Source organism: Crinia signifera, chromosome 1, assembly GCF_055691185.1.
Source record: "Crinia signifera chromosome 1, ASM5569118v1, whole genome shotgun sequence".
Taxonomy (NCBI): Eukaryota; Metazoa; Chordata; class Amphibia; order Anura; family Myobatrachidae; genus Crinia; species Crinia signifera.
Window position 1 is genome coordinate 114,624,652 of NC_139217.1, and position 20,736 is coordinate 114,645,387.

A 20,736-nucleotide genomic window follows, 5' to 3' on the forward strand; every position below is an offset into this window, starting at 1 on the left:
GGGGGGCACTGGGGGAGGGACTGCGTACACATGGGGGGGCACTGGGGGAGGGACTGCGTACACATGGGGGGCACTGGGGGAGGGACTGCGTACACATGGGGGGCACTGGGGGAGGGACTGCGTACACATGGGGGGGCACTGGGGGAGGGACTGCGTACACATGGGGGGGCACTGGGGGAGGGACTGCCTACACATGGGGGCACTGGGGGAGGGACTGCGTATACACACGGGGGCACGGCATACACACACAGGGGCAACAGCATACACACAAGGGGCACCGGGGACGACGACAGTGTGCACACGGGGGCACGGGGGGGGACAGTGTGCACACGGGGGGGGACAGTATACACACGGGGGGCACAGGCTACAGCGTACACATGTTGGGACAGCATACACAAGGGGGCACAGGGTACAGCGTACACACGGGGTCACTTGGGGGCCGCATACTCACAGGGGCAGCATACACAGGGGCACTGGGGGGGGCAGCATACACACGGGGGGCAATGTGGGGGGAGCGAACACACGGGGGAGGCACTGGGGAGACGACAACGTACACACGGGGGGCAGTATGGGGGGGGCAACAGCGTACACACGGGGGGGCACTGGGGGGGACATCGTACACACGGGGGGCAATGGAGGGGGGGCAGGGTACACACGGGGTTACAGCGTACACATGGGGGCAATGGGGGGGGCAGCATACACATGGGGGGAACAGGGTACAGCGTACACACAGGGGCACTGGGGGGGCAGCATACACACGGGGGCACTGGGGGGGCAGCATACACACAGGGGCACTGGGGGGGCAGCACACACACAGGGGCACTGTGGGGGAAGCACACACACGGGGGCACTGGGGGGGAAGCACACACACGGGGGGCACTGGGGGGGAAGCACACACGGGGGGCACTTGGGGGGGCAGCGTACACACGGGGGGCAGCGTACACACGGGGGGCACTGCGGGACAGCGTACACACGGGGGGGCGCACTGGGGAAGGGGACAGCGTACACACGGGGGGCACTGGGGGGGGAAGGACAGCACACACAGGGGGGGCACTAGGGGGGCAGCGTACACACAGGGGGGAGGCACTGGGGGGGCAGCGTACACACAGGGGGTGGGACACTGGGGGGGGTACAGCCTACACATGGGGGGGCACGGGGGGGACAGCCTACACATGGGGGGGCACGGGGAGGACAGCATACACACGGAGGGGGGGGGCACTGGGGGGGACAGCATACACACGGGGGTGCACTGGGGGGGACAGCATACACACGGGGGTGCATTGGGGGAGACAGCATACACACGAGGGGAGGGGACAGAGGAGGACAGCGTAAACACAGGGGGGCACTAGTGGGGACAGCGTACTCACGGGGGGGACAGCGTACACACGGGTGGGACTGTTCATATGGGGGGCACTGGTGGGGACAGCATACACACGGGTGCACTGGGGGGGGAGCGTACACTCAGGGGCACTGGGGGGACAGGGTACATACAGGGACAGTGGGGGGACGGATTTACCTGAGTGCAGCTGCATTACAGGGGGGGACAGAGTACACACGGAGGGCACTGGGGAGACAGCATACAAACGGCGGGCACTGTGGGGGAGAGCGTACACACGGCAGGCAGTGGGGGGGACAGGGTACATACAGGGACAGTGGGGGGGACAGGGTGTGCACAGGGATAGTGGGGATAGTGGACAGGGTACACACAGGGACAGTGGGGGGATGGATTTACCTGGGTGCAGCTGCTCCTCTGATGGCCCGGGTGGCTGCTTGCTTTCTGTCTTCTGGATGGCGGAGGCAACTCAAGGCCGGGGCTTCACCAGACTGTTAGGCCGCAGGCTGTGGAAGCACCTGAACCTAGTCCCGTCGAGTCCCGGCGGCAGCATGGGGAGGACAGAGTCTGGGCAGGAAATATAACAACAACAACAACAACATCAACAATGTGTACACACGGGGGGCACTGGGGGGGGGCAGCATACACACGGGGGCCAATGGGGGGGCCGGGACTGCGTACGCACTGGGGGCGGGACAGCGTACACGGGGGGCACTGGGGGTACAGTGTACACATGGGGGAGCACTGGGGGGGGGGGTTGGGGGGACAGCGCACACACGGGGGGCACTGGGGGGGGGGACAGCATACACACGGGGGGCACTGGGGGGGCAGCGTACACACGGGGGGCACTGGAGGGGGACAGCGTACACACGGGGGCACAGCGTACACACGGGGGGGCCTTGGGGGGACAGTGGACACACGGGGGGCACTGGGGGGACAGCGTACACACGGGGGGGCACTGGGGGGACAGCGTATGCACACGGGGGCACTGGGGGGACAGCGTATACACACGGGGGCACTGGGGGGACAGCGTACACACGGGGGGGCACTGGGGGGACAGCGTATACACAGGGGGGCACTAGGGGGACAGCGTACACACAGGGGGCACGGGGGGGCAGCGTACACATGGGGGGGCACAGCATACACACAGGGGGGCAGTGGGGGGTAGGTGTACACATGGGGAGGGGCACTGGGGGGAAAGCGTACACATGGGGGGGCACTGGGGGAAAAGCATACACACGGGGGCACAGCGTACACACGGGGGGGCCTTGGGGGGACAGTGGACACACGGGGGGGGGTACTGGGGGGGACAGCGTACAAATGGGGGGGTGCACTGGGGGGACAGCGTACACACGGGGGGGCACTGGGGGGACAGCGTATACACACGGGGGGCACTGGGGGGACAGCGTATACACAAGGGGGGCACAGCGTATACACAGGGGGGGGCACTGGGGGGACAGCGTACACACAGGGTGCACTGGGGGGGGGCAGCGTATACATGGGGGGCACAGCATACACACGGGGGGGCACTGGGGGGTAGGCGTACACATGGGGGGGCACTGGGGGGAAGCGTACACACGGGGGGGGCACTGGGGGGAAAGTGTACACACGGGGGGCACTGGGGGGACAGTGTACACACGGGGGGGGGGGACTGGGGGGACAGCGTACACACGGAGGGCACTGGGGGGACAGCGTACACACAGGGGGCACTGGGGGGACAGCGTACACACGGGGGGCACTGGGGGGACAGCGTACACGGGGGCACAGCGTACACACGGGGGGGGCACTGGGGGGACAGCATACACACAGGGGGGTACTGGAGAGATAGCGTACACACGGGGGGCGGCAATGGGGGGACAGCATACACATGGGGGGCACTGGTGGGACAGCATATACACGGGGGCACTGAGGGGACAGCGTACACATGGTGGGGATAGCGTACACACGGAAGTGCACTGGGGGGGACACAGAGTACACACGGGGGCACTGGGGGGGGCAGCGTACACATGGGGGGCACAGCATACACACGGGGGGCACTGGGGGGTAGGCGTACACATGGGGGGGCACTGGGGGGAAAGCGTACACATGGGGGGGCACTGGGGGGAAAGCGTACACACGGGGGCACTGGGGGGATAGCGTACACACGGGGGGCACTGGGGGGACAGCGTACACACTGGGGGGACAGCGTACACACAGGGGGGCACTGGGGGGACAGCGTACACACGGGGGGCACTGGGGGGACAGCGTACACACGGGGGCACTGGGGGGACAGCGTACACACGGTGGGGGATAGCGTACACACGGAAGTGCACTGGGGGGGGACACAGAGTACACACGGGGGCACTGGGGGGGCACAGCGCACACGGGGGGCACAGCATACACACGGGGGGCACTGGGGGGACAGCGTACACACGGGGGCACTGGGGGACAGGGTACACACAGGGACAGTGGGGGGACGTATTTACCTGGGTGCAGCTGCTCCTCTGATGACCAGGGTGGCTTCTTTCTGCCTTCCCGGTGGCGGAGGCATCTCAAGGAAGCACTTCAATCTGGTCCGCAGGCTGTGGAAGCGTCTCAGTCCCGGCGGTACCATGGCGTGGTCAGCGTCTGGGCAGGAAACATAACAATAATATTAAAGGGCACAGCGTTCACACGAAGGGGGGCACAGCGTACACACGGAGGGGGGGCACAGCGTATACGGGAGGGGGCACAGCGTACACACAGGGGGGGGGGCAACCAGCGTACCCACGGGGGCACTGGGGGGGGCGAACAGCGTACACACGGGGGCACTGGGGGGGGTGGGGGCGAACAGTGTACACACGGGGGCACTGGGGGGGCGAACAGCGTACACAGGGGGGCACTGGGGGGCGGACAGCGTACACAGGGGGGCGGACAGCGTACACAGGGGGGCGGACAGCGTACACAGGGGGGCGGACAGCGTACACAGGGGGGCGGACAGCGTACACACGGGAGCGGACACCGTACACACGGGGGCGGACAGCGTACACACGGGGGCGGACAGCGTACACACGGGGGCGGACAGCGTACACACGGGGGCACAGCGTACACACGGGGGCTGGGAACAGTGTACATGGGAGGGAGACATCGTACACACACGGGGGGCACGGGGGGAGCGTACACACATAGGGGGGGGGCACTGGGGGGGCAGCGTACACACAGGGGGGGGGGACATCGTACACACGGGGGCGGACAGCGTACACACGGGAGCGGACACCGTACACACGGGGGCGGACAGCGTACACACGGGGGCGGACAGCGTACACACGGGGGCACAGCGTACACACGGGGGCCGGGAACAGTGTACATGGGAGGGAGACATCGTACACACACGGGGGGCACGGGGGGAGCGTACACACATAGGGGGGGGGCACTGGGGGGGCAGCGTACACACAGGGGGGGGGGACATCGTACACACAGGGGGGGACATCGTACTCACAGGGGGGGGCACTGGGTGGGACAGCGTACACACGGGGAAGCGGGCACTAGGGGGGATAGCGTACACGGGGGGCAATGTGGGGGCAGCATACACATGGGGGGGCAGCATATATGGGGGGCACAGGGTACACACGGGGGCACTGGGGGGCAGCATTCACAGGGGCACTGGGGGGGCAGCACACACAGGGGCACTGGGGGGGCCGCGTACACACGGGGGGGCACTGGGGGGACAGCGTACACACGGGGGTGGCACTGGGGAAGGGGACAGCGTACACGGGGGGCATTGGGGGGGGAAGAACAGCATACACACGGGGGGGCACTGGGGGGGAAGGACAGCGTACACACACAGGAGGGGCACTGGGGGGGCAGCGTACACACAGGGGGGGAGGCACTGGGGGGACAGCGTACACACGGAGGGGGGGGGCACTGGGGGGGACAGCATACACACGGGGGGCGCACTGGGGGAGACCGCGTGCACACGGGGGGAGGGGACTGAGGAGGACAGCGTAAACACAGGGGGGCACTGGGGGGTCAGCGTACGCACGGGGGGAAGCGTACACACGGGGGGCACTGGTGGGAACAGCGTACACATGGGTGCACTGAGGGGGGAAGCGTACACACAGGGGCACTGGGGGGACATTGTACATACAGGGACAGTGGGGGGACGGATTTACCTGAGTGCAGCTGCAGTACAGGGGTGGACAGAGTACACACGGGGGCACTGGGGGGACAGCGTACACACGGGGGACAGCGTACACACGGGGGGACAGCATACACACGGGGGGACAGAGTACACACGGGGGGCACTGGGGGGGCGGACAGCGTACACACGAGGGCACTGGGGGGGCGGACAGCGTACACACGAGGGCACTGGGGGGGGCGGACAGCGTACACATCGGGGCACTGGGGGGGCGGACAGCGTACACACGGGAGCAAACAGCGTACACAAGGGGGCGAACAGCGTACACACGGGGGCACGGACAGCGTACACACGGGGGCACGGACAGCGTACACACGGGGGCACGGACAGCGTACACACGGGGGCACGGACAGCGTACACACGGGGGCACGGACAGCGTACACACGGGGGCACGGACAGCGTACACACGGGGGCACGGACAGCGTACACACGGGGGCACGGACAGCGTACACATGGGGGCACGGACAGCGTACACACGGGGGCACTGGGGGGGCGGACAGCGTACACACGGGGACACTGGGGGGGCGGACAGCGTACACATGGGGGCACTGGGGGGGGGGGGCGAACAGCGTACACAAGGGGGCGAACAGCGTACACACGGGGGCACTGGGGGGCGAACAGTGTACACAGGGGGAGTGGACAGCGTACACACAGGGGCACACTGGGGGGTGGACAGCGCACACACGGAGGGACTGGGGGGGCGGACAGTGCACACGGGGGCACTGGGGGGCGAACAGCACACACGGGGGCACTGGGGGGCGAGCAGCACACACGGGGGGCACTTGGGGGCGGACAGCGTACACACGAGGGCACTGGGGGGCGGAGAGCGTACACACGGGGGCACTGGGGGGCGGACAGCGTACACAAGGGGGCGAACAGCGTACACACGGGGGCACTGGGGGGCGGACAGCGTACACACGGGGGCACTGGGGGGGCGGACAGCGTACACACAGGGGCACACTGGGGGGTGGACAGCGCACACACGGGGGGACTGGGGGGCGGACAGCGCACACAGGGGCACTGGGGGGGCGGACAGCGTACACACAGGGGCACACTGGGGGTGGACAGCGCACACACGGGGACACTGGGGGGCGAACAGCACACACGGGGGCACTGGGGGGCGAACAGCGTACACACGGGACACTGGGGGGCGGACAGCGTACACACGGGGGCACTGGGGGGGCGGACAGCGTACACACGGGGGCACTGGGGGGCGGACAGCGTACACAGGGGGGCACTGGGGGGCGGACAGCGTACACAGGGGGGCGGACAGCGTACACACAGGGACACACTGGGGGGTGGACAGCGCACACACAGGGGCACACTGGGGGGCGGACAGCGCACACAGGGGGGCACTGGGGGGCGGACAGCGTACACAGGGGGGCGGACAGCGTACACACAGGGACACACTGGGGGGTGGACAGCGCACACACAGGGGCACACTGGGGGGCGAACAGCGCACACATGGGGGCACTGGGGGCGAACAGCACACACGGGGGCACTGGGGGGCGAACAGCACACACGGGGGCACTGGGGGGCGGACAGCGTACACAGGGGGGCACTGGGGGGCGGACAGCGTACACAGGGGGGCGGACAGCATACACACAGGGACACACTGGGGGGTGGACAGCGCATACACAGGGGCACACTGGGGGGCGAACAGCGCACACATGGGGGCACTGGGGGCGAACAGCACACACGGGGGCACTGGGGGGCGAACAGCACACACGGGGGCACTGGGGGGCGAACAGCGCACACATGGGGGCACTGGGGGGTGAACAACATACACACGGGGCACTGGGGGTTGAACAGCGTACACACAGGGACAGTGGGGGGGATGGATTTACCTGGGTGCAACTGCTCCTCTGATGACCAGGGTGGCTTCTTTCTGCCTTCCCGGTGGCGGAGGCATCTCAAGGAAGCGCTTCAATCTGGTCCGCAGGCTGTGGAAGCGTCTCAGTCCCGGCGGTACCATGGCGTGGTCAGCGTCTGGGCAGGAAACATAACAATAATATTAAAGGGCACAGCGTTCACACGAAGGGGGGCACAGCGTACACACGGAGGGGGGGCACAGCGTATACGGGAGGGGGCACAGCGTACACACAGGGGGGGGGCAACCAGCGTACCCACGGGGGCACTGGGGGGGGGGCGAACAGCGTACACACGGGGGCACTGGGGGGGGTGGGGGCGAACAGTGTACACACGGGGGCACTGGGGGGGCGAACAGCGTACACAGGGGGGCACTGGGGGGCGGACAGCGTACACAGGGGGGCGGACAGCGTACACAGGGGGGCGGACAGCGTACACAGGGGGGCGGACAGCGTACACACGGGGGCGGACAGCGTACACACGGGAGCGGACACCGTACACACGGGGGCGGACAGCGTACACACGGGGGCGGACAGCGTACACACGGGGGCACAGCGTACACACGGGGGCCGGGAACAGTGTACATGGGAGGGAGACATCGTACACACACGGGGGGCACGGGGGGAGCGTACACACATAGGGGGGGGCACTGGGGGGGCAGCGTACACACAGGGGGGGGGGGACATCGTACACACGGGGGCGGACAGCGTACACACGGGAGCGGACACCGTACACACGGGGGCGGACAGCGTACACACGGGGGCGGACAGCGTACACACGGGGGCACAGCGTACACACGGGGGCCGGGAACAGTGTACATGGGAGGGAGACATCGTACACACACGGGGGGCACGGGGGGAGCGTACACACATAGGGGGGGGCACTGGGGGGGCAGCGTACACACAGGGGGGGGGACATCGTACACACAGGGGGGGACATCGTACTCACAGGGGGGGGCACTGGGTGGGACAGCGTACACACGGGGAAGCGGGCACTAGGGGGGACAGCGTACACGGGGGGCAATGTGGGGGCAGCATACACATGGGGGGGGCAGCATATATGGGGGGCACAGGGTACAGCGTACACACGGGGGCACTGGGGGGCAGCATTCACAGGGGCACTGGGGGGGGCAGCACACACAGGGGCACTGGGGGGGCCGCGTACACACGGGGGGCACTGGGGGGACAGCGTACACACGGTGGTGGCACTGGGGAAGGGGACAGCGTACACGGGGGGCATTGGGGGGGGAAGAACAGCATACACACGGGGGGGCACTGGGGGGGAAGGATAGCGTACACACACAGGAGGGGCACTGGGGGGGGTAGCGTACACACAGGGGGGGAGGCACTGGGGGGACAGCGTACACACGGAGGGGGGGGCACTGGGGGGGACAGCATACACACGGGGGGCGCACTGGGGGAGACCGCGTGCACACGGGGGGAGGGGACTGAGGAGGACAGCGTAAACACAGGGGGGCACTGGGGGGTCAGCGTACGCACGGGGGAAGCGTACACACGGGGGGCACTGGTGGGAACAGCGTACACATGGGTGCACTGAGGGGGGAAGCGTACACACAGGGGCACTGGGGGGACATTGTACATACAGGGACAGTGGGGGGACGGATTTACCTGAGTGCAGCTGCAGTACAGGGGTGGACAGAGTACACACGGGGGCACTGGGGGGGACAGCGTACACACGGGGGGCACGGGGGGGACAGCGTACACACGGGGGGACAGCGTACACACGGGGGGACAGCGTACACACGGGGGGACAGCGTACACACGGGGGGACAGCGTACACACGGGGGGCACTGGGGGGCGGACAGCGTACACACGAGGGCACTGGGGGGGCGGACAGCGTACACACGAGGGCACTGGGGGGGGCGGACAGCGTACACATCGGGGCACTGGGGGGGCGGACAGCGTACACACGGGAGCGAACAGCGTACACAAGGGGGCGAACAGCGTACACACGGGGGCGAACAGCGTACACACGGGGGCACGGACAGCGTACACACGGGGGCACGGACAGCGTACACACGGGGGCACGGACAGCGTACACACGGGGGCACGGACAGCGTACACACGGGGGCACGGACAGCGTACACACGGGGGCACGGACAGCGTACACATGGGGGCACGGACAGCGTACACACGGGGGCACTGGGGGGGCGGACAGCGTACACTCGGGGACACTGGGGGGGGCGGACAGCGTACACATGGGGGCACTGGGGGGGGGGGGAACAGCGTACACAAGGGGGCGAACAGCGTACACACGGGGGCACTGGGGGGCGAACAGCGTACACAGGGGGAGTGGACAGCGTACACACAGGGGCACACTGGGGGGTGGACAGCGCACACACGGAGGGACTGGGGGGGCGGACAGTGCACACGGGGGCACTGGGGGGCGAACAGCACACACGGGGGCACTGGGGGGCGAACAGCACACACGGGGGGCACTTGGGGGCGGACAGCGTACACACGAGGGCACTGGGGGGCGGACAGCGTACACACGGGGGCACTGGGGGGCGGACAGCGTACACAAGGGGGCGAACAGCGTACACACGGGGGCACTGGGGGGCGGACAGCGTACACACGGGGGCACTGGGGGGGCGGACAGCGTACACACAGGGGCACACTGGGGGGTGGACAGCGCACACACGGGGGGACTGGGGGGCGGACAGCGCACACAGGGGCACTGGGGGGGCGGACAGCGTACACACAGGGGCACACTGGGGGGTGGACAGCGCACACACGGGGACACTGGGGGGCGAACAGCACACACGGGGGCACTGGGGGGCGAACAGCGTACACACGGGACACTGGGGGGCGGACAGCGTACACACGGGGGCACTGGGGGGGCGGACAGCGTACACACGGGGGCACTGGGGGGCGGACAGTGTACACACGGGGGCGGACAGCGTACACACGGGGGCACTGGGGGGCGAACAGTGTACACACGGGACACTGGGGGGCGGACAGCGTACACACGGGGGCACTGGGGGGGCTGACAGCGTACACACGGGGGCACTGGGGGGGGGGCGGACAGCGTACACACGGGGCACTGGGGGGGCGGACAGCGTACACACGGGGGCACTGGGGGGCGAACAGCGTACACACGGGGGCACTGGGGGGCGAACAGCGTACACACGGGGGCAAACAGCGTACACACGGGGGCAAACAGCGTACACACGGGGGCAAACAGCGTACACACGGGGGCAAACAGCGTACACACGGGGGCAAACAGCGTACACACGGGGGCAAAAAGCGTACACACGGGGGAAAAAAGCGTACACACGGGGGCAAACAGCGTACACACGGGGGCAAACAGCGTACACACGGGGGCACTGGGGGGCGGACAGCGTACACAGGGGGGCACTGGGGGGCGGACAGCGTACACAGGGGGGCGGACAGCGTACACACAGGGACACACTGGGGGGTGGACAGCGCACACACAGGGGCACACTGGGGGGGCGGACAGCGCACACAGGGGGGCACTGGGGGGCGGACAGCGTACACAGGGGGGCGGACAGCGTACACACAGGGACACACTGGGGGGTGGACAGCGCACACACAGGGGCACACTGGGGGGCGAACAGCGCACACATGTGGGCACTGGGGGCGAACAGCACACACGGGGGCACTGGGGGGCGAACAGCACACACGGGGGCACTGGGGGGCGGACAGCATACACAGGGGGGCGGACAGCATACACACAGGGACACACTGGGGGGTGGACAGCGCATACACAGGGGCACACTGGGGGGCGAACAGCGCACACATGGGGGCACTGGGGGCGAACAGCACACACGGGGGCACTGGGGGGCGAACAGCACACACGGGGGCACTGGGGGGCGAACAGCACACACATGGGGGCACTGGGGGTGAACAACATACACACGGGGCACTGGGGGTTGAACAGCGTACACACAGGGACAGTGGGGGGGATGGATTTACCTGGGTGCAACTGCTCCTCTGATGACCAGGGTGGCTTCTTTCTGCCTTCCCGGTGGCGGAGGCATCTCAAGGAAGCGCTTCAATCTGGTCCGCAGGCTGTGGAAGCGTCTCAGTCCCGGCGGTACCATGGGGTGGTCAGCGTCTGAGCAGGAAACATAATAATAATATTAAAGGACACATCGTTCACACGGAGGGGGGGGGCACAGCGTACACACGGAGGGGGGGGGGGGCTCAGCGTACACATGGAGGGGGGGCACAGCATACACACGGAGGGGGGGCACAGCGTACACACGGAGGGGGGGCACAGCGTACACACGGAGGGGGGGGCACAGCGTACACACGGGGGGGCACAGCGTACACACGGGGGGGGCACAGCGTACACACGGGGGGGCACAGCGTACACACGGGGGGGCACAGCGTACACACGGGGGGGCACAGCGTACACATGGGGGGGGCACAGCGTACACACGGGGGGGGCACAGCGTACACACGGGGGGGGCACAGCGTACTCACGGGGGGCACAGCGCACACACGGGGGACACAGCGCACACACGGGGGGCACAGCGCACACACGGGGGGCACAGCGCACACACTGGGGGGGCACAGCGCACACACTGGGGGGGCACAGCGCACACACTGGGGGGGCACAGCGTACACACTGGGGGGGCACAGCGCACACACTGGGGGGGCACAGCGCACACACTGGGGGGGGCACAGCGCACACACGGGGGGCACAGCGCACACACGGGGGGCACAGCATACACATGGGGGGGCACAGCATACACATGGGGGGGCACAGCATACACATGGGGGGGCACAGCATACACATGGGGGGGCACAGCATACACATGGGGGGGCACAGCATACACATGGGGGGGCACAGCATACACATGGGGGGGCACAGCGTATACAGTGAGGGGGGGCAGGGGACACACGGGGGCAGTGAGGGGGGCGGGGGACACACGGGGGCAGTGAGGGGGGGGCCATGCACTGACATGCAGCAGCTGCGGCTCTGCTACACCACTGGCACCTACAGCGGGTCCCCCCACCACCAACCCCAGGACCAGCCTTACTAGCACATTAAGCAAAACAAGCCACCCACCCACCCACAAGAATACTTGCAGCCGCGGCGCTGCAGACTCGGGAGGGGAAGCTTTCTGGTTTGTCTGTGTAAACACACAGCTGCCGGCCGCCGCGCGCATACACACTCTGACATGAGCGCCGCAGCAGCACGGGCTCATGTCAGTGTGTGTATGCGCGCGGCGGCCGGGAGCTTCGTGTTTTAAACAGGCAAACCAGAAAGCTTCCCCTCCCTGCGGCGCAATTATTCTTGTGGATGTGTGGGTGTTTTTACCCTTTTGGCTCCTGTCCCCTTGGAGGGATTGCGGGGCTGCGGGCTCCCCTCTGTAGGCAGCGCCGAGCGGCAGCAGATCTAGCCCCTCGCATCTCCGTCGGCCATCTTGGTACACCCAAGTGAGGCCTCTGACTGTACTCCCCCTATTGGACGCACTGCGCATGCGCAACAAGTTGGAGCTCCTATCTTTATAATGGGGGACGTTTCACTAAATTTAATAAAAACTGTACCTATCTGAAAATCCTCAACCCCAAAAGGCACTCCACTGGGACAATATCTACCTAATAAAACAAACCCCAAGTCTCAATTGTTCCCCTACCCCGAGTTATGCCTTCCCAAAAAACCCCTCATAGACTAACATAGGTGACAAAGTGTCATTTCGCGAGTGTCAGAAAAAAACTGGCAGTTGGAAGTTTAGATCGCTCCCAATTGGTCATTTTTTAATATTTCGCCCTGAAATTTGGCACGCAGCACCGGTTGACGATTCTACGCGTACATGCCAAATTTCAGCTCAGTACGCCCAGTCACTTTTGAGGTGCAGTCCCTCAAACACCATGCCCCCATCCGAAAAGTTCCCTATGGGAAAAATCCGTTCGTTGGATTCAGCCTTAATATAAGGGCACTACCGTGCCCTTATAATATATATATGTATATATAATATATATATATATATATATATATATATATCTATCTATACCTGTCAGGTAAAGAACAGTGACATAACTAAATGAAAGCTGTTTGACTTCCTGTATGTGACAGTATCTCCTGCCAAGAGCAAAGATTACAAAGAGGGTATTGCTGATTATTAGTTGGCAGGGCCGCCACCAGTAATTTTGGGGCCCGGGACTGACCTTCGGTCAGGCCCCCCCCCCCCCCCCGGAACTCACCTCAGCTGACTTCGCTCTCGGTGAACACACAAGCCACAACACAGGCACAGTGCAGCCTGTAGAGCGCCGAGCCCCTCTGTGTCCTAGGCTAGGTACTCTGCAGGCTGCACTGTTTATCGTGCATGCTTTGCTGGGGGGACGCCGGATGAGGGAGGTGGTGTGCGGCGGTAGGGGGGGGTGCCCAGAGGCCCGGGGCCCAGGACAGCTGTACCCACAGCACACCCCTGTCCCCCCTGCCTGAACGGAATAGACACTGTGTGCATTCAGCATTGCAGACGGGTGGAAAATAAGGGCGTGACCTGAGGACGCATCATCCTGCCAGGCCTTTTCGTGCAATTTTCAACTATACATATATTGGGAGGTATGCATCCTAGCATGCCTTGCCATAGTATTAGCAGTCCCTTATAGCAAAACTGTGGCAAGGCATGATGGGACTTGTAGTTTCACAACAGCTGGAGGGCCATAGTTTGGACATGCCTGCTCTAGCCTATGAATAAACAATTGAATTTAAGTTGCACCAGCTTTTCACGAGGTTTGTGTATTAATAAAAAAAGCACAATAAATTAAATGCTGATTACACAAACAAACCTCTGTAGAACATACCTAAAAGTACTATATTGAGGTGTACTGGATGCATTTGTGTTTTATTTGCAGTTTAGAAGAGTATATTCATTATTTTGTTCCAAGCACCCATTCTACTTAAGTGTCACACATTATATTGTTTCATTGCATTTTGTTACCATTTATCTCCAAATTCTGTGATAGTGTTTCCTCCTTGTTCGCACACTACCTCTCTTCAACTCCCCCCCCCCCCCCCCCCTCATCTTAGGTGACTTCAATATCTATTTGATTACCTCACTATCTCTGCCATTTTTATTGTCAAATCATCAATGGTGTCCTACAATCAACATTTTCTTAATGGGTATGGATAATTAGGTCACCACAATGTTGGTTGAGTCATTAGGTCGACACCATTTTTTTTGGTCCCGAATGTCAACACAGTCGACATGGACACTGAAACGTAGCACCGTGTCCCCTCGCATGGCTCCCTGCCCTCGCCATGCTTCTGTCATGGTGCCTCGCTACGCTCGGCACACTATTTCCACCCTAGTGGATGGTAGGGCATGAAATACTGCCTTTTGGCACATGTCGGCTTCAAAGAAATGTGAAAAAACCCATATCGACCTTTTCACTGTCGACCTAACCCATGTTGACTTAATGACCCTGTTGACCTAATGACCCTGCCGATCTAATTCATGTTGACCTAGACTCATGTCGACCTTCCTGCATGTCGACCTAGACTCATGTTGGCCTAAATGCATATCGACCAAAATGCTGGTGGCCCAATGACCGTATACCCACTTAATCTGATCTTCACACATTGTTGTGATATCTATGACCGATTCCTATTTTCCTTTCTTTTAATTTAGCCATTAATTATTCTCTGCTCATGTCACTGGCTATTGGCACAATGTATTTTTCCTTGTTACTTAGCTAATTTCTCTTGACCATTACTGCCCTGCTGCTTCCCTATACAATGGCTTTGTTACTTCTGAGACTTTGTTGCACCAGTGGACAGTACTCATCCTTTAAGTTCCATTTCTCTACCTTGGCATTCCAAATGCAACAGATACCTCAATCTCATATGTATGCTGTCAACCTACTTTGCTGCCCCTTCCCTCTCTAAAGAGTCTTATTTCAAAACTCATATCGCTTCTCAGTCCTCCAACCCCACTTTGTCTCTTTGCCACTTTTAATGTCCATTTATGCTCCTTCTCTTCTCGCCTTTTACCCTTGACTTTGTGAACCATTTTACATCCAAATTGAAACTATCCATCAGGACATCACATTCCATCATTGATGCTCTTCTTTTCTAGCATGCCTGTTCCTATCTTCCCATCCATTTTACCAACACTGATTTATTTCTCACTAGGACTTGAGATGAAGTCATGGCCCTATTCTGGTTCATCCCAATTTCCACCTCCCTCCTTAACCCTAACTATACCACAAAAGTGTGGTGATCACAGTGGTGAGCAAATCGGTACACTAATTGGGGGTCCATGTTGACAGGTTGAACATAGACAATAAAATTAGAAAACAGCATTTCAACCTTTTCATGTGTCAATATTTCCCTTGTTGACCTTTTGCGTGTGTCAACCTTTTGTTAATGTGGATGTTTTCCATGTCTACCTTTTTTCAGTGTTGACATTGTGCCTATCGACCTTTTGACTGTCGCCCTAGGCTAACTCCTTTTACTCAAGAAGTAAGGAAACCAAAACATCAAAATAATACAGGTACAGATGGAGCCGCTCTCATTAGAGCAGCTCCCGGCACGACTAACATCATACGCCATCCGGCACCACCCACCAGAATGGGGCGCATGTGCGTCGAGACACTCACTCGCCCCCATTCTCGGCAATGAACTTGTGAGCATGTGAGACAATCACGCGTCCATGTCTTGTCCATGTCCGCCAGATTGCCATCTGCCAGAAACCTGCGGATTGTGGTCTGGCAGCAACAATGAGAGCGGCCCCCATCTGTACCCTAGAAGTTCTTATTGAAAATGGAGATTCTTAAATGTTAGGAGAAATTGGATTTAAATTAATAGTGTGCACCTGAAAAATTTATTGGTTATAGATCTGGATCTCCTTTGTGTTTTGGATATGGATTTGTTTTGCCATGTGCATGGGATAGTTAGATTTTGGTGGGGTTTGTACTTCAAACTGATATCTATATTGCAGGGTAAAAATAAAGCAGCCAATATTTACTCTGCACAGAAACAAAATAACACCCAAATCTCTCTCTCTCTCTCTCTGCACGTTACATCTGCCCCCCTGCATTGTACATGGATTTGTCCATTAGAGAGTGAATTTGTTTTTGCAAATGGACCAGAAAAATGCCCTACAGTATGTGTCAGTGTCAGTTATTGGGCTCTTGATACTGCTATGTAACTACAAGACCCAGAGGGCCCATTAATGCCCTGAATGGCATTACTTGTGGTTCTCCAAGTCCCTTCAGGCTTGCTGGGACTTGAAGTTCTACAACAGAACCCAATGGTTTATTCTATTTTTACACTTTAGTAGGATCAGCCGTTGTCCACCACCCAATAGCACCGGGGATAGCCCCAAGCTGACCATGTGTGATACCCTGAAATGTATAGCATGACCTTCTTGTATCTGAGTTGTCTATATTGCTGTATATTGATTGCATTGTTATGAAAATATCAGATATCTGTATATAAAGTTATGGTGAATTTGTTTACCGTGGTGAATAATTCCCAGCAGCCTCGGCAGCTGCAGAGAAAGTCTGTAGCACGTCACATGACCTGGGTCAGGAGGAGGGTGAACAGTTGGACAGGGCAGTTGGTGTGGAGAGGTCCAGGCAGAAAGATTATGGCAGACAGAGGGAGCATGGAGGATGCTTATACTTACTGGGGGTATGCGGAGACGGCTCATCAGTTGCTGGGATTCCCTCTCAAGTTATTGCTGTCACCTGTTGGACTGTAAATGAATAAAGGAGAGGTGTGGTAAGTCCAGCCCCAAAATACATACATACCTGTACCAGCCCAGGAAAGGGGTTTTCTCATATTTACCTACACAGCTGTATACAGTTTAAGGATATTTTACCTCATAGAACTAAAGTCTGCTATATTTATGCACAAGCCACAGACAGAAAAGAGACATTTTACCTCAGAAAGGCTGTAATACGCTCTTCTCTCACCCAAATGTATATAATGAAAGATGTACTATCCCAGGAAGGTAACACCCTAATGCAGGGTAACACAGAGACTGCGGTTACCTCAGATGGTAACTGTACGACAGGCAGACATTTATGTGCTTCCTCATCAGGAGAGAAGAAGTCGCTTTCCCTGACTAATATTATTTGATGGAGAAATAGTGACTGTAATAAGCAATATGGTGTAAAGACTTTATACAGCTGGCTTCATGCTACAGTGACTTACACGCTTAGCCAAAGGATAAAGTGGAGAGAGGATATACAGTATACAGTGTTGTTACATTGTGAGATAGCCAGCAATTATTACCTGATTCACTCTCACTTGTGGATTACAAATACAGTAAGCCCATTGCCCGGATACTCAGTACAGGACTCCAATCTACAAAACAAAAATAGACGCTTTGGTTATAGGGACTACCTAATACATAGAGAGACTAAGGGGCAGATTTATTAAGCTTGGAGAAGAGATAAACTGGAGATAAAGCGGAGAAAAGGTAAAAGGAGATAGAGCACCAGCCAATCAGCTCCCAACTGTCTTTTTCAAACACAGCTGATTGGCTGGTGCTTTATTTCCTTTTACCTTTTCTCCGCTTTATCTCCAGTTTATCTCTTCTCCAAGGTTAATAAATCTGCCCCTTGGTAAAAGTTTACAGCTGCAGCAGGTATATTATAGCGCAATAATAAAGTAGTATTTTAGCATATAATAGTGATAATATTGTCCTTTTGATGTCATGTAAAAATGGTAACAGTATATCTATGTTGTCTATATATAAATTGTCTTATAGTTCTGTGTTTTGTGTCCATCATATCTTTGTTACTGCATTAATGTAATGTTTATTGCATATACCTGTTAATGTTTTAACTTGTTAAATAAAATACGTGATATATAAAAGAAAGAAACATTGCCATGAACATTCCTATAGTTAATACACTTACCTGCTAGAAGAAAGGAAAAGGGAATTAATTAATATACTTTCCGGTGCATTACACATGATGATCATGTTATGGCTGCGGGACCTTACATGACACCACTGTTTGAGCCCAGAGCTGGTTGCCAAAATACAGGGGGCCCCCTACTCATTTTGTCCCCTGTATTTTGGGAACCAGGACCGGGCCTTGAGCCTGGCACTGGTTGTAGAAAATACAGAGGGACCCCAGCTTTTTCCTCCCTGTATTTCTAAAACCTGGACTGGCTAAATGAGCCCCGGGCTGGTAATTTCTGGAGGACCACAAACCGGTTTCAGCCCAATACGCCTGTATAAAAAGGAGTATTTTCCAGGCATATTTTATTCTGAATTACCAGCCGATTCCGCATATGACCTGATAGTAAATTTGGATTCACCATTCAAGTGAATGGTGAAATCCATTTGCATTCTTATTCTATATTTGTAAAAAGAAATACGAATTTAATATCGGTCGCAAAAAAACAAACAAATAGCCGTATAGTTAGGTTAGTAAATTTGAGAGATACGAATTTACGGGTGCAGTGGCGTAAGTTTGTCCCAGTCGCCCGGAGGCAAGATAAATGTTGGTGCCCCCGTCCGATAGGCAGATAGATAGATATGTGATTAGATGATGCCAGCGGTGCAATTACCTCAAAGTATGGCTGTGAGAGTGGAGGTTAGGGGATAGGTTAGGGTAAGGCTGCTGGAGGGGAGAAGTTAGGGTAAGGCTGCAGGAGGGGAGAGGTTAGAGGATAGGTTAGGTTAAGGCTGCTGGAAGGGATAAGTTAGGGTAAGGCTGCAGGAGGAGAGAGGTTAGGGGATAGTTTAGGGTAAGGCTGCAGGAAGGGAGGTTAGGAGAGAGGTTAGGGTAAGGCTGCAGGAGGGGAGAGGTTAAGATAAGGCTAGAGGAGGGGAGGATAGGATTAGGGGAGAGGTTAGAGTAAGGCTGCAGGAGGGAAGAGGTTAGGGGATAGGTTAGGGTAAGGCTGCTGGAGGTGAGAGGTTGGGATAGGCTGCAGGAGGGGAGGCTAGGGTTAAGAGAGAGTCTGTAGCCCACTCCCTGCTCCTCCCCTGCTCTGAATAAGCTCCATTATGTGTTTAATCTCACTGACCTGTGTGAGCCATAGACAGGGGAAGTAGCTCCTGGCTGTGGCTGGTGGTAGCTGCTCACAGTGTTGGGTCTCCTCCTGTGCCTGCTGGCTGCTGGAAGCTGCATTGCGTGCTGTGTGCTAGCTAGCTGGGGGGTCCCATTTACTGCTGCTGCTGAATATGTCCAGAGGACAGAGGAGCATGTGCTGAGCTCTTCCTCCAATCAGAGCTCAGCACATGATTGCTCCTCTGACCCCACTGCAGTGCCTCCTGGGATTTTTTAACCCAGTAGTGCACTGCAGATTACTGCAGACCACCCGGAGGCTGCAGCAGAGGTAATCGCCGGCAGAAGATGATTCGCTGCTGCTCCTCTACTTTAGGAGGGAGGGAGGGAGGCAGGGGCCGCTGCTGGTCTGTGAGTAGAGCGGAGCCGGAGACAATGGTAGGAGATGTAGTAGAGCAGACGCCCGGCGGCAGGTGACTCCATTGCCTCCGGCAGGTCCGCCACTGTACGGGTGTATATCACATCGAATGGCTATGAATATGTGCATTCGTAGCCATTCGATCTTAGTAAATTTTGTGCATAGTGTTTTAATAAAATTAAGATTGAAAATAATGCTGCAGTATTAGATTTGTGACAGAATAATATCATTCAAGTACAGTAATCCCGATGTTGTCGTATATGTTGGTTTCATATATTGTAAGTAACACGTGTTTATAGAATTGTCCGGACAAGCCTATGTTTGTAGAATATAAAATAAAATCTATATTAGTAGTACAATAGGGAACAAACTGATTTAACTTCCACTCAAAGAGGTCAATCAAATTGCATGCAAAGGGCTTGAGAATATTACTTTTAATTAATAGTATAAAGGACTCTAACACAGTATGCAAAATAACAACAAATGTAGAGTTAAATAAAGAATGAAATAGGTGATTAAAAACTCATCTTGTAATGTGTCTGTAATGTGTAATGTGACTGTGACTAATCATCAAAATTATATGCTAGGCCTCAGTATAGTCAAAAATGGAGGAGATAATATAAAAATCTCATCGGTTGTCAGAAGATAATGTCGCCAACCATTGAATGATTCCTGCATGTAAAACATCCATTCACATGCATGCAGGGAAAATCGGTGTGTTTGCATTTGTCCTGGCATCGGGCAGTGTTTAGTGAACCCCTTAGAGTAATTTTTATATAACACTCCTTGAGCACTCCTTGGTTATCAATAATAAAATAGATTATTTATACAGTATCTCAGTCAACAAGTATTGGAGTGTATATTGTAGTATTCCTGCAGTGATAGCTGCAGTATGCTCCTTGGATTGGTCTGATTATTGATTAGAGATTAATTAAACACCATATATGACCCTACTGTGACAGTACCAACAGACAAGATTGTCACTATGCAT

General features: G+C 58.4%; 2 long non-coding RNA genes across 2 annotated transcripts in view; one reads left to right on the forward strand and one right to left on the reverse strand.

Annotated features, from left to right (window-relative positions):
• Nucleotides 1–1,613: 1,613 nt before the first annotated feature.
• LOC146026339 (uncharacterized) lies at nt 1,614–12,998 on the reverse strand. Its single transcript, XR_014454434.1, has 5 exons — nt 12,669–12,998; nt 11,315–11,456; nt 7,337–7,478; nt 3,799–3,940; nt 1,614–1,900 (listed from the first exon to the last, which is right to left on the reverse strand). It is a non-coding gene; the product is annotated as an uncharacterized LOC146026339 (long non-coding RNA).
• Nucleotides 12,999–16,922: 3,924 nt separating this feature from the next.
• Nucleotides 16,923–20,736, forward strand: part of LOC146026343 (uncharacterized) — an 82,157-nt gene continuing 78,343 nt past the window's right edge. The window contains exon 1 of the long non-coding RNA XR_014454435.1: nt 16,923–17,081. This is a non-coding gene — a long non-coding RNA (uncharacterized LOC146026343). The remainder of the gene's footprint in view (nt 17,082–20,736) is intronic.